The 15,031-nt window shown below is 35.9% G+C and overlaps 1 protein-coding gene across 1 annotated transcript in view; it reads left to right on the top strand.

Moving 5' to 3' along the window:
- Positions 1–1,704: 1,704 nt before the first annotated feature.
- LOC150094152 (chromatin target of PRMT1 protein-like) overlaps positions 1,705–15,031 on the top strand; it is a 105,634-nt gene continuing 92,307 nt past the window's right edge. Inside the window, exon 1 of the mRNA XM_090412171.1 lies at positions 1,705–2,072. The gene's annotated coding sequence lies outside the window, so the exon portion shown is untranslated. The remainder of the gene's footprint in view (positions 2,073–15,031) is intronic.

The following is a 15,031-nucleotide window of genomic DNA, read 5'->3' on the forward strand; positions in this document are numbered from 1 at the left end:
GCTGCTAAATTAATGATAGGCTGAGCTAGCTATCTCTCATTGGCTTCCAGTGGGTGTTGAACTGCTCACTCAGTCTCCAAAAGTCAGAGAGCGCTAAAACGGCCTCTGCTACTTCCTATAAGGAAATAAAATGCGTTTTCTTATTTTTTTCTGATTTTTATCTACCAATAATTGTCTGGTTAACCCTGTTATGTGACGATTTGGAATATTCCAAGTATGTTAATAACATAAAAACCAGTGTACAGATAATAGGAATCTATATCATCATAGCAGTTAAATAAAGGTGGTATGGCAACACGCATGAAGAAAGTGACTTCGCAAATCTATGTTGCTCCTCACACGTTATCATATTTTTATCTACCCATTGAGATCTTGAATCTTCTTTTTGACTAATTTTTCTAGTACTTTTACGACCACGCCTGAGATTCCGATTGGTCTATGATTTGCTACTGCAGTCTAAAACCTCCCTTATGCAAAGAAAGTATTTTGCCACCCTCCTCTCCCTTGGATCTCTTCCATAGCTGAGACTTAAATTAAAGTTCTTAGTCAGAGACATTGCCAGTTCCTTTGCACATCCTCGAAAAACCGGAGTTGATATCCCATCTAATCCTACTGCTGTATTATAATTGGTATTCTGCCATATCTCACGAACATCCAATTCATCCACCTCTGTTCCCACATTAGTGTCTGTCACATAGGTTAAAGCAGTAACCTCACTATGATGATACATGCTTGCAAAGTTGTCATTCAGTAATATTTTATCTGCTTCTCTAAGCACTTGACCATCGTCATTCATTAAGGTAAATCTTCCATAGTCATTCTTCCTCTTACTTGCAATATAAGGAAAGAGCGCTTTGAGATTTTCTTTGGACCACCAGATTTTTATCATAATCTGATTTTGCCTTCCATCTTTCTTTTCTAAGCCTTGTATTGGTCATTAGTTTGCTGACTACCATTCTTTTTATATACCCTCACAGAATTTTCTTCTTCTTCAGCTCGTCCTTAATGATATTACTCACCCATCTAACTCCTACCTGATTAACCCTCCTTATCTTAGATATATAATTTAATATTGCTTCCTCTAGGTGACACTTAACTATATTCTAACCACTACTAATATCCTTCCCCCTAAAAGAAACCCCGGGGACCAGACTTGAGCACAGTCGTGTACATGTGAATGTATGAAGGTCTTATAAATATGAATAACCTGAGCCTTGTACTGTTCCTGAGTTTGCTGGTCATCTTTCTCTTGATATATCCGCCACAGCATTTTCTTCTTCTGCAGCTAGTGCTTAATTATATTACTCGCCCATCTAACTCCAACTCGATAAATCTATGCTCACGTTTGACAACGTGATATGCTAATCTGGAAATTGATGATTCATTCGTTGCATTACAGATGTATTAACAATCTATTTTCGTCCCATCACAAAGTCTGATGTCATGTAAACTGTATATAAAGTAAGGTACAGCGCTGGCTGAAAAAAATGTCAGTATTCGTAAAGCACATCTCTGAGAACCCTAAAAAAGCACATAATTCACTCAATTTTTTCTTCAAACCGAATGGGGAAATCATTTGGTATTTAGGCATTTATTACAGGGATAATGTCCCTATCATCATCAATAAGATTGATGTTTCTTAAATTAAAAAACGCGGATACGATTCTTTTTTTCGTCTGTGTAACTTGTGTAATTTATATTATTTGTTCTTTTATCATCTTTTTGTTATTTGTCATATCATGTTCCCCTTTACAACAACAATTTCAATCCTGGCGGGTTTTGATACTGTTTTAGAGAGTTTGGAAGGGAAGGTATTGAATTTTCATTTCTAGCAATGGCAATACAGACTTGAACACAAATTATTGCTGTGAAAAGCGCCATTTCTTCAAGAGTATTGGTAATCGGTTGTTTCCATGGAGTGGTTATTACAAAAAAAGAGAGAAAAAGTAAATCCTAAAGTTTCAGGAAATAACTGAAAGTTATTGCAAAGTGCTGTTGATTTTTTTTTTTTTTTTAGTGTTCTGTGTTACACTTGCGGAGCAAACGAACCATGTTTTGATTTCGCATTTGAGGTTAGTTCTACTCGTATATTGAAATATCTGTAAAAAGTTAAAATTTTATATAAACAGTGTTTTTGCTATTTCTTTATTTCCGAACGTAACTTTGTCTTAACTAGAATTGATATCTTTTGAATACAGTTGATATGCCAAATTAGGTTATATGAGATAGCTTGTTTCTATTTGAAGATATCATATATCAAATGCCATTAAAAAAATCGAGCTTGATTATTTAGGGAATTAGCCGATTTGTATTCATAGTAAATAACTCCCCTCCTTTAATGTTGGTACTGTGTTAATTTCAAAAACATCGGAAATTTAAATGTTGACGTTTCAGAGCACCATCCTCAAATCATATTCTTTGCTTGCCATATACAGTATGTTTATATTTTAACTGATATAATTTCAGTTAAAGTTATCCGTGTATCGTATGTTAGGAATAAATTATATACTTACGTTTTTTATTTATTTTTTTTAAACCAGTTATTCCTAAAATAGTGAGTTGTGTTGTTCACCGGAGTTTTAAAAAAAAATGTGCATAACCCAATTGTAGGAATATTTTATAATCACACGAATAATCGGTTTCGTGGAACGAAAAAGGATGGTTTTCAAGATCAGTAAATGTGAGAAATAAAACGAGATCAAAAGATAGTTGATTTTTTTTCATTAATTCATTTTTCATTACATCTCGGATACCAGATATCAGTATTTAAAAATCAAATTTTTCTGCTCGTCATTTTGAACTATTGAATTAAAGAGTTTTGTGTGCAATACTATGTGGTTATTATTAACTGGGTAGCTCCATGGAGTCCAAGACTCATCATGAGAGGCCTATACTAACCATTATTCACAATATATGTATCTTCTCATTCCCTCAGGGCATCAAAAGACTTGCTGCAGGTCTAATCATTATTCATGCAGTACATATCATACCGCTCATTGAACTTCTTAAACATGAATTTGTCAATTACAAAACATTGGTAGCCTCATGCAACTCATTCACCATTCTTACTCAACAAATCTAAACCTTACACATCTAACTTACACTTTTACTCAACTTCCATGATCACCTCTTGTTCTTTCTCCTTCTGCTATGCTTTGAAAAATTTTCTGTGCATCTATTCCATAAAGTAATTTAGCATCTTATATGTTTATCATATCCCTTCTTTTCCATCTTATATGTTTATCATATCCCTTCTTTTCCATTTACCAACCAGTTTTTATAATCCATATGTTTAGTCTTTCTTCTTATGAAGCATTCCACAGACATAAAACCATCTGGACACCTACCACTTAACCCTCTCAACCACATCCACATTTTTTAGCAACCCAGATGGCCAAATTTGAGCATGCAGTTCACATGTGAACATATCAAAGCATCATAAAGAAAGATAATGAGTTAATTGACTTTACTAATAAGGGTGTTTTTAAGCATCCAAAGTGATCCTTTGTCTACTTCTGCTAATTTCTGCAATATTTTAAATTACAATTATCAAATGTGTATGGTCTGACTATTACTGTATTCAACATTTACTCTTATAATCTGTTTGCTAGCCCCAACTATTAACTGCATATTTGCACGGATCATATGTACTGCAGGAGTGAATATCCACGTTCTGCTTATAAATTATATAGCTGAGCTATATTTTAGAAACTTTTCTCTTTTGAGTGTTCTGAAGGTTTTGAGTATTCTGAAGAACACACTATAAACCTTTATATCATGTTGGAGGCTTAATGGATTTTTTACAACACTCACAAAGAATTAAAATAGAATTTAATACTTCCTATATTTTGTCCTAGTCACTAGGACATCTACAGGGATTACAAAAACAATTAATGTAACATATACACAAATAGCAAACAATACTAAGCCCAACCACGTGGGTGACACTAAAGTCCTATCTAGGTAGAGCGCCCTCTAAGGGCAGTAGTAGGTGGCCTGGAATGTAAGGTGGGAACTCTGGTGATGAGTGTTTCCCAAATCTTCGGAAGCTTAATGCAATCATATTTATTGAGATTTGGTTGGTTTTTGAGAGCTGCTGCTGCTTCTAAGAAAAGTCTCTCTTTCTTGAATTTGCTGTGGTGGAGCATGGTGGTTTTCTTCCATGATATCCTGTGGGTGGTGTCTAAAACATGGTCAGCCAAGCCTGAATGGCCATAGTTGTGTTTGAAGATGTAAGACTTGTGTTCCTCTAGACGGATGGATGCTGATCTGCCTGTCTGTCCAAAGTACGCCAGCTTACAGGAACAGGGTACTTTGTAAACTCCAGGCAGAGAGAGAGGAGGGAGCTGATCTTTCGTAGAACGGATAAGGGTAGCAAGTTTGCGGTGGGGCTTATATGCTGTGTGTAGGTTGTACTGTTTTAGTATCTTGGCTATTTTTTCGGATGTGCCACGGATGTAGGGTATGGTGATGGCATTTTTAAAATCTTGTTGACGGGGAATGGGGGGAGGAGTTGATTATTTTTTGATACTATGATCGCTGTAGCCATTGGAGAGGAAAGTGCTGCATATGTGGTTAAGCTCAGTAGTGAGGGCGGTTCCACTGGAACAAAGATTGTGGGCTCTCTTGGTAAGAGTTTTAATAATGCCATATTGTTGAGAGGGGTGGTGGTGGAAGAGTTTGTGAATGTATCTGCCTGTGTGTGTGGGTTTTCTGTATACGGTGAAGGTAAGTGTATCATTAGGCAGGCGTGTGACTAAGGTGTCTAGGAAGGGTAAACAATTGTTCTTTTCCTTTTTCATAGTGAACTGGATTCTTGGATGTAGACTATGGAGATGACTGAGGAAGGAGTCTAACGTGTCTGGGCCATGAGGCCAAATAGAGAACACATCATCTACATATCTTAGCCAGATAGAAGGTTTGAGTGGGGCTGAGTCTATGGCTCGTTTTTCGAAATCTTCCATATAGAAATTGGCAGGGGAGGTGAGAGGGGGGAACAAAAATTTGAATTTTTGTTGGAACAAGATTTTTTTGTTCCAACTTGGAACAACAAAATCTACAAGCTGATAGAGGGAACTGCCATGGGTTCCCCCCTCTCACACCCCTTGCCAACACTGTAATAACAAAAATCTGTATAAAATTAAATGATGGAGAAATTGCAACCAACACTCAAAAAATCTAAACCTTACACTTTTACTTGGACAGGACTGGTTACAGATCTAAAAGTGAACGGCTGTGTCTATTTACAAATGTCAGGAGTATCAGAAATAAGGGAGATGAAATTATTTCACTGACTGAGTTTATTTTCTCAGAAATTGTTGGAATATGAAATGGTTGAATGATGATAATACCGTGATGAGAATAGAAACAGAAGGGTGTAGTGTTTTTCACGAGGATAGAAAGGATGAGAAGAGGTGGGGGGAGTGCTACTAATGATGGAAGAGGAATTATGTCTGCATAAAGTAGACATGAAAGAGGTGAAATAGCGACAGTGGTTTTTGAGGTGGTGTCCTAGATAGGAGATGATACATGAATGGGCATGTGAGGTGGACGTTGATGCTGCTGTAGGCCATGGAGTGTGGAAAGTGGTGATGAGGAAATTCAGGATTCTAGGACCAACTTAGGTTGCCTTTCTTCAGTCTCATTTGCCCGGCATTAGTGCCTGTGTGCACATATCATTGTTTTTTTGTGATCCCTGATGATAGCAGTATAATAATGATGATATAGGAAAGTATTTCCTATATTCAAAATATAAGAAAGTATAATTAATATTTTAGTATCATTATTTCCTGAAAAATAATAGTTACAATAAAGAAATGTATAAGCAACTTGTCAATTAGTGAACAAGGGAAGGGGATTTTAATTATGGCAGTATATATTGGAATGAAGAGATAGCATTTGGGAATCAGGAAAATAAATTTCTTGAGAGACAGCTATATTAGGTAGTATGTAAAGGATGGTATGCAAGGATCAAGAGTTCTAGATGTGATCATTTCATCAGAATATGTGATTATGAGTGGGATTTCACACTTCTCTCCAGTTACTGGGAGTGATCATGTAGTGATCACCTGGGTTGTGGCTAGCCATATGAATACTTCTGTGTGAATTACAAGGCTGCTGGTTCTGAGAAGCTTAGGAGACAGCTTGGAGCTATAACATGGAATGTGGAGTTGAGTGGAAAAGAAATAAATGCTGCTTGGGAACTGAACAAGAGATACTTATCATCAGTGTGGGAATGTATTCTGATGGTCAGAAGGCTGAATAAAGTGAATGAGGGAATTAAGCATGAAATTTGGAAGGAGGCACTTTGGAGGCAGTATAAGATGAACCTAGTGGTAATAATCAGTTGCACAAAGAATATAAAGAGCAGGCCAGGACAGTGACTCACCTGGTAAGGACAGCAAAAGTGCAGTACAAGCAGAGATTAGCAAATGAGGCTAAGAAAAACCCTAGGGAGTCTTTATATATATATATGGGAGGGGGGCAAGCAGAAAGAAGAATGATTATAGCAAGATGATGTTAATAGATGAAAGTGGTAAGTAATTTCTGTATATTCAGTGAGCAGTTCATCAGTTGAGAAATAAGAGCAGACTTAATAGTGTGTGAGCAAGGTATATAAGGAGTTAAGCTAAATGTCAGTCTTGCAACTGCAAAAGTTGCAAAGGAGTGGAAAGAAGATAAAATTATTTCACTTCACAAAGCTGGTGTTTAGGCTAAGGCTACAAATTATAGGCCCACATCTCTGGTTGTAGTTAATGTATTGGAGATCTAGGTGAGAGCTAAAATGAAAAAGCGGATTAATAACATAAAAATAGTATTATCTATTCTTGTCAGCATGGGTTTGTTAAAGGGAGGTGTTTTAACAAGTTGCTGAATGTATTGGGCATGGGCGATGCACATACAGTGGTATACTTCAGTTTTCCAAAAGCTTTTGATAGATTGCCACACAAGAAGTTGGTAACTAAATTGCAGCAGATGGAATTGGATGGTAGATTAGCGAGTAACTGTCAGATAGTTATCAGCAAGTTGTGTATAGGGAATCAGTATCCTGAAAGAGGGAAGTCACTGGTGGTGTGCTGCAGAGATCTGTTTTGGGGTCATTATTGTTTAGCTTGTATATTAATGATATTGGAATTGGCCTAACTGGAGATATGTAACTGTTTGTAAATTATGCACAACTGGCATGGAATGCAGATATTGTAGCCTTACAAGATGACTTGAATAGATTGTATGAGTGGGCAATAAGGGGAACACTCAGTTCAGTGTTGCAAAGTATAGCATTCTGAAATTTGGTAGGCAGAAATGAGATGCAAAGTATGCACTTTTGGGGGGTGGGATATTGATGGAAATTGAGGAGACAAGATCTGGAGGTGATGATGGACAAAGCCTATCTGTGAAAAGTTAAGCATAATTCTCAAAAAAAAAAAAAAAAGGTGTCAGTAAATGATATAAGGATTCTTTCATGAAACAAGTCCCTTTGACTATGTTATTGTAGATAGTGATGTTTTCTCCCTGGTGCAGGACACTAGAGTGTACAGAGGATTTGAAATTGGAGGTGATCATCACCATTTGGTCTTGAGCAAGATAAAATTGAATTTCATATTGAAAAGAAGAATATGTATGAAAGTTTTAAAGCAAATAAAAATTGAGTAGCTCTCAGAATTGAACTGTAGACTAAAATACACAAACATAATTGAAGAAAAAATGAAAGAGTTTGAAAACAGGAACCAAAACTGTGGAGATTCAGTGGCAACCCCTGAAGAAAACATTGATTGATTCAGCCACAGAGGCATGTGGTGAGGTTGTCTGCAAGGCTAAAAAAATCAGAACACCATGGTGGACACAGGAAGTTAAAGAGACCGTGAAAGAAAAGAAGAAAGCATATCAAAAGTTCCTGGCAAATAATTCAGCTTGTGCTCTTAGAGAATACAGAGACAAATGTAAGAAAAGCTAAACACTGTATAAAACTAGCTAAACAAGAGTCATGGAAAGACTTTGGTAAAACATAGAAATTAAATATCAAGGAGGTGGCAGATATTCTGGAGGTTGTTGAAGACTCTCAGAAATGGAGGAAAGCGTGCTGTAAAAGAATTAGAAATGATAAAGGTGACATGAAAACTGGAAAAAAAATATCCTTGATGTATGGAGTAATTACTTCAAAAAATTGCTATAGGAATCAATCACTGACTAGGCATGCAATCAGGAATACGTATCCATACTTGAAGTAGAAAAAGCCACCAAATGCCTGAAATGTGGGAAGGCAGCTGGATTAGATGATATTCGACCAGAAATGCTCAAGTATGCAGGTATAAAAGTCTTACAGTGGCTGTACTGCATAGTTTAGAAGGCCTGGACAGAGGGACGAATTCTGGATGATTGGAGTAGAGCTGTTATAGTACCCATATATAAAAAGGGAAATAAAACTGAATGTGAGAATTACAGAGGTATTTCCCTACTGAGTGTTCCTGGTAAGATATATACAAGTATACTTGAGAAACAGTTGAGAAGGATTGTGGAAGAGAAGCTTGGTGAAGAAGTAGCTGGATTCAGGCCAAATAGAGGCTGTCAAGATAAGATTTCCACTTTATGACAGCTAGTTGAGAAATCATGGGAATATAACAAAGATCTGTATTTAAGTTTTGTATACCTGCAAAAGGAATATGACAAGGTGCCAAAGAAAATCTATCCAAAACGCTACAGTTATATGGTGTCAGTGGGGCATTATAACAAGCAATACTTAGTCTTTATTTGAGTTGTAAGTCATCAGTTAGAATTGAAGGAAGTACAGGAAGTGGTTTAATGCTAAATATCGTGTCAGACAAGGATGTACATTATCCCCTCTGTTATTCATTATCTATATGAATCACATTATGAAGGAAAGTGATATTAAACCTGATATCAAAATTGGAGATGTTAATCTCAGCTCTTTGCTTTATATGGATGATGTTATACTTCTAAATAAATCTGTTACAAGTCAGTCTGCAAGATTCTCTGACTAAAGTGAATAACTGTTGTAATAGATATGGTATGAAGGTCAGCATTAAAAAGACAAAGACAATGAAAATGGGCAGAAATATTGAAAATATCAACTGCATTGTGAATGGAGAACCTATAGAACAAGTAAAACATTTCTGCTACTTAGGTGCGATTTTTAGTGAAGATGGTAAATTAAATATAGAAATAGACAACAGAATCAACAAAGCTGGTATGGTAAGAAGTCAACTGAATAAATTTATATGGAATAAGAGAAAAATTAGTCTAAACACTAAATTAGCTGTTTAGGTTAGATCTTATGTATACAAGACAGTGTTCAAACCAGTTTTAAGTTATGGATCTGAGAGCTGGGTTAGAAGTAAAACACTTGACCAAAAACTAGAGACTGCAGATATGAGACTTGAGAAAAATTAGGGGCATGAACAGATGGCATCAATGGCAATATCATAAAAATTAAAACAAGGATATTAGGAAAGAACAGCTTGGCATTGTTAGTATCCAGGAATGTGTTAGCAGAGCTAATCTCAGGTGGTATGGTCACTTAAACAGAATGAAGAGGAAAGATTAGGAAAACAAGTGTTCCCTGCCAGGATGACAGGAAAAAGACCCAGAGGATGAACAAGATATAGGTCGATTAATACAGTAAAAAGTGCCTTAGAACAGTGCTTCCCAAACTTCTGGATGTCAGGGCCCCCTTAGCAAAAATTAAAATATTTCACGGCCCCCCTCGAAAAAAAATCGTAATAGAGAGATATATTATTATAATATTTATTGTATTTATATTCAATACAAAACATACACAGCGAATATTGAAAAAATCAAGTGCAAATATTACGTTTTTTGCCTCTTACCGTTTGGTTCTGAAGACGATGCGGGCTGTTCTGGTAAAATATGAAATACTGTCTTTTTTTTTTTTTTTTTTTTTTTTTTTTTTTTTTTTTTTTTGAGTCTGTTTCTGTTGCTTCTGATTACTCGCGGGAATTTTTTTTATTTTTTATCAGCCACTTATCCATCTCAGGGTTAAATTTTTTAACGTAGAATAGATCAAATAATAGCACCACTTACCGATACTGGCACACCACAGGCTGATAACATGAAATTAGCGAATATTACCTGAATAAGGGAATCTCCCGGACCAGGAACATTTTTCTCTTTTGTGACTTTTCTCCCTTTAAGGTAATTAAGCCTAACGCGAAACAGACAGCAAAGGCAGGTTATTAAAACGTGCATATGATTGGTGTGGTATTAACAAAAGATCGCGCAACTGAAAGATAAAAGCATAGCTGACAATTGAGTTGAAATGCTAACTCTCTCTCTTCAACCGAATTCCAAATGTGAAACTGCCATAACATTCATTATATATATATATATATATATATATTAATTAGTTTTAACACTTTTACGAATTTTAACACGTTCGGTTGAATCTTATTGCTGCCTTGGGAAACCGAACTCACATACATCTAATTAATAACAATAGTTTTTAGTTAGATGCTGTGTTTTGCCCATTAAACATATGGTTTTGTTTCAGTCTATACAGCATAGTTTTTGTATGACGGGACATGTGATTCATTAATTAGTGTGTTTTTATCCCAGTGATCTCTAATTGCACTATTTGTTGAGAAATATATTACACAGATTCCTCATACCTTATTTACTGGCATAATAAAAGTATTTGAGTGGCTATTAGGGAGGGCGTGTTGTTTACCACTGCAAGCGAGTTACTATCTCCCCACATGAACTTGTTTAAGCTTTTTTTCATGTGTGAAGTATATGCGAAACTTTTATTGGTAACAGAAAACTGATAATATAAAACGAGTTTTGATATGTATATAAAGTCAATATCAACAGTCCCTGATTACGGACACGTGATGAAAGGAACAGGAGGGTTTGGAGCTTCCCTGGAGAGCATTCGAAATAAATACAATTAACCACTGCTTTGAAATGAAACATATGAATAAACAATATTTACTAATATTCATTTAGCGCCGAAATACGCAAGAAGCAAAGTTTGTGAACCAACAACACCAATGTGAGAATTTTTCCATTAAAATATAAAAAAATAACAAAAAAGAAATAATAAAAGTTAAATATGTTTCTTTTAAAATAAAAAAATCTACTTGGTCTTAAAACATTTTAAATTTGTTTTCATTATTTCACGGCCCCCCTCAACTAAACCTACGGCTCCCAAGGGGGCCGCGGCCCACAGTTTAGGAAGCGCTGCTTTAGAAGATAGTAATATAAGACCTGACAGTGTTGGAGTTTTGACAGTTAACAGATTGATTTGGAGGAAAATTATAGATAAGAAAGTTAGTAATGATGTAAATTTTTTATGTTGTGCTATGATATCCTGTACACCCTTGGAGGGTACATATCAGGAATTTGATGATGAATGTGGAATGGAAAGAAGCAATAGTGTATAGTAACAAGGTGAGTGAATTTGTTGAGTTACTGCAGGATAAGTATCTAAAGCAGCATATGATAGAGCAACATGAGGTTCATCGGTGTTAGATTTGGTGATATCCTAACAGGATGTGGTTGTGAATGAGATATCAGTGCTGCCACCTCTTGGTGAAAGTGATCATGAAGTATTGGTTTGGAAGGTAATCAAAGAGGAAAATGTTATCAAGAAGGTGTATGTGGAACTATAAGGTGGATGATTATGAGAAGCTCTGTAGTAAACTAGCATCAATACATTGTGTTGATGAATTCTGTAGAAAAGATGTAGATAGTGCATGGAAATATAAGACAGTATCTAACACAAGCAATGGATAATTGCATATCAACAGTTAAGTGAATAAATAGAGTAGGAGTGAGATGGATGAACAGTGCAATTAAGCAAGTGATGTTACAGAAGTTATAGAGGAAGTACAAAACAGTTTGTAGTCAACAGATGCTTGAAGAATATAAACTGCAGGCTAGAAAAGTAACAAGCATGGTCAAAAAAGATAAAGTAGAATATGAGAGGAGATTGGTCAGTCAGGTCAAAGCTAATTCAAGGGAATTTTTCTGTTGTGGCCAGCAAGAGGACATATAATTATGGCAGGTTGACACTGGTGGATAGTTATGGTATCAGAGTAGCCATAGCAAATGATATAGTGGAATTATATCATAGTGGTGTGAATGATGCTGTGCAACATGTAGAAAGTAGTTGTCGATTGGATTTTAACGGTATAGATGCAAACACAGATTGATAAGAAAATAACTATTTATTGACTTAATTGCTAATATTTTGCTGGTATTCTATCCAGCATATTCAGAGCACACAAACAGAGTTTGTTACAGTAACGAGACAACCACAATCCTGTGTAACAGTGGGACTAGTATGAGAAATTGTAGCGTGCAACACAAAGACTAAAGTCCTAATTAGGTGCCATCTAAGTTGGGGGGGGGGGCAAGAGAGAAAGCAGGTATTAATTTAGTCGATTTGGTAACAAGAGAGAAAACAGATATTAATTTGGTAGATTTATGCAGCCATACAAGTATGGCTGCATAAATTTGTTCAAAGATGAATGATCAAAGTGACTGTGGAGTGTTGGTTATGAAGAGCATTTGAGGCAATATGGATTACAGAGGTGGTGGATAGGAGGAAAAGAGGAGATATGATAGAGACCTTCAAGTTGGTTAAGGAATTTTATCAGATTAATACAGATGGAATTATAAAAAGAGTAGATGTTAAGATGGGAAGAACAAGAGGCCATTCCTGGAAATTGTATAAAGATGTGGTAAAGATGGGTGTGAGGAGTAAATTTTTTACATGGAGAGTTGTTTGTGAAGGAAATGCATTGGCAGAGTGCATTGTGAACAAGTAGTATAAGTAACTTCAAAGCTCGTTATGATAGACTTGTTGGTTGAGTGAGCCTCCTACAATGAGTCTGTTGACTCCATGAAGGTTACCAAAATAATATTTGGAAATCATCTGTTAGATTTCCACATATCAGACTAACTTTTAAGCCAACTATCTGCACATGTTACTGAACAATAGCTAACTCTTGCCAGCTCCCACATTCCACGTGGCTTCATTTCAAATTATATTGTAATGGTACATGTAATGGTTTTTATGTATTTCAGTAATGTTGTAATTCATATTAGCTTTTTATTGTATTTTTTGTTCATCCTAACCCAGCAGAAGCCATAAGTGTCTGTGGCAAAAATAGTCTGTTTTCATTTTCATATTTTTACAACCAAATAAACCTAATGTATTTCCTTTATAAAGAAACATGTACTGTCACTTAACATTTCCAGACTTTTTAATTGCATCTAGCATCAAGGCCTATCTGTCACCCTCTGTAATTGGATAGCCAGCTTTCTCTTTGGGCCTTCACTGTACATCATGGTGAATGACTTCCTCTCTTCAAGTTTCTCCACCAGTGCATGAGTGCCAGAGGACTCTGTTCTATCACTTGCCCTCTTTCTCTTACACATAAATGATCTACTTTCACTCACCACTGATCTCATCACAGCTTTGCCGATGATGAGATCAGTGATGATTGAAATCAGTACCATCCTTCAATGAGGCAACGACAGTCTGGTCACCTTCAATGCCACCAAAATAGTCTTGCTTTTTCTTGCACAAAAGGGATCTCATTTTATCTACTCTTATCTCAGTAATTCACAAATCACTATACAGAAACATATCTCTCAGCTTGGACTGACATTTACTTCCAGCCTCTCCTGCCATAAATAAATCACATGAGTATCTTCCTCAGCATCTAAAAAACTAGGCATTCTCTTCTACTCATGATGCTATTTTTCACTCACTCTGCAGCAAACTATACACATCCCAAATCTGTCAATCCTTAGAATACTGCTCACATGTTTCATATGGTACACCTAAAACCTCCCAGAAAATTCTCGATGCCGTCTAGAGGAGAGTAATTCAACTCCTAGGTGATCCCTCATTTATAGACTAACTTCAGCTGCTATTTCACAGATGCAGTGTCTCAGCTTTGTTCTGCAGTGTCTCAGCTTTGTTATTTCGATAGTTATTACTCCACTGAAGCAATCAGCATTCTTCCATTTTCTATTGGGCCTGTTAATACAAGATAAACAACTGCCTTTATCCATTTTCAGTGCACTGCAAACACACCATAATTCTCCTATTCCTCTTTTATTTCATATACCTCTTGTCTGGAACAACCTTTCTCTTGAAGTATTGTCAAACTTCTTTTCCAATCTCCCACCTCCCTGCATATGACACTGATGTGTTTATGGGTTCTTCCACTTATGTACAGGATCCGTATGAATATATATTAGCAGGATCCCATACTACATAGAACCCTTGCTCAGAACCAGTACAGAGACAATTTTCAGATAACTAGGTAGGATATTTCTCAGCATGTTGCTTATCTTAGTAATTTTTCATTGCACTGTTGAACAAGCCAGTCATTTATCCCTATTTAGCAACAGTCACTTCATTTAGTCTTATTACCTGAAAGACCATGTGGAAATCATTATCCCTAATATTTTATGTTCGCTAATTAAAAATGATTGCAATATAGATGCATCTTATTGTGTAGTTGTGAAAATCGCATTAAATTTGTCTGCCTGGTTGAAATGCTCACTCTCCAACCAAAGGTGTAGATTCAAATTCTGCTATGAACACGTATTTTGGGATTGTATTTAGGTGGGGGATGAATATCATTGCATGGTGTGGGAATTCTGCTCCACTTATTGGAGGACTGAAGTGACATAATCACTTTCCACATTTGGTCTCTAAAGCTAATTTTTCAGACTGCGTAAAAAAAATAAATACAAATACAAAAAAAACATATGTATGAAATTAATAAAAATAAAAAAATCAGCCAACTCACAGTACTAACATAACATACTGTAGGCTTAAACCTTTCCTGAGTTAGGAGTTGCATAAATAATGCTTGATAGACTCATTGCCAAATGAACACTACTGTGTATTTGTTATTGTGTATGGGATTTTGGACAAATGAGAAGAATACATCAGAAATAATGCATATTGGGATTTTTTTCATCGTATTTTGTTTTTGTTGATATAAATTTTTTTCTTAATTGTTTATGAAAA

The sequence above is a fragment of the Typopeltis vanoorti genome, chromosome 22, assembly GCF_054136105.1.
Source record: "Typopeltis vanoorti isolate ZY-2024b chromosome 22, IOZ_Tvanoo_1.0, whole genome shotgun sequence".
Lineage (NCBI taxonomy): Eukaryota > Metazoa > Arthropoda > Arachnida > Uropygi > Thelyphonidae > Typopeltis > Typopeltis vanoorti.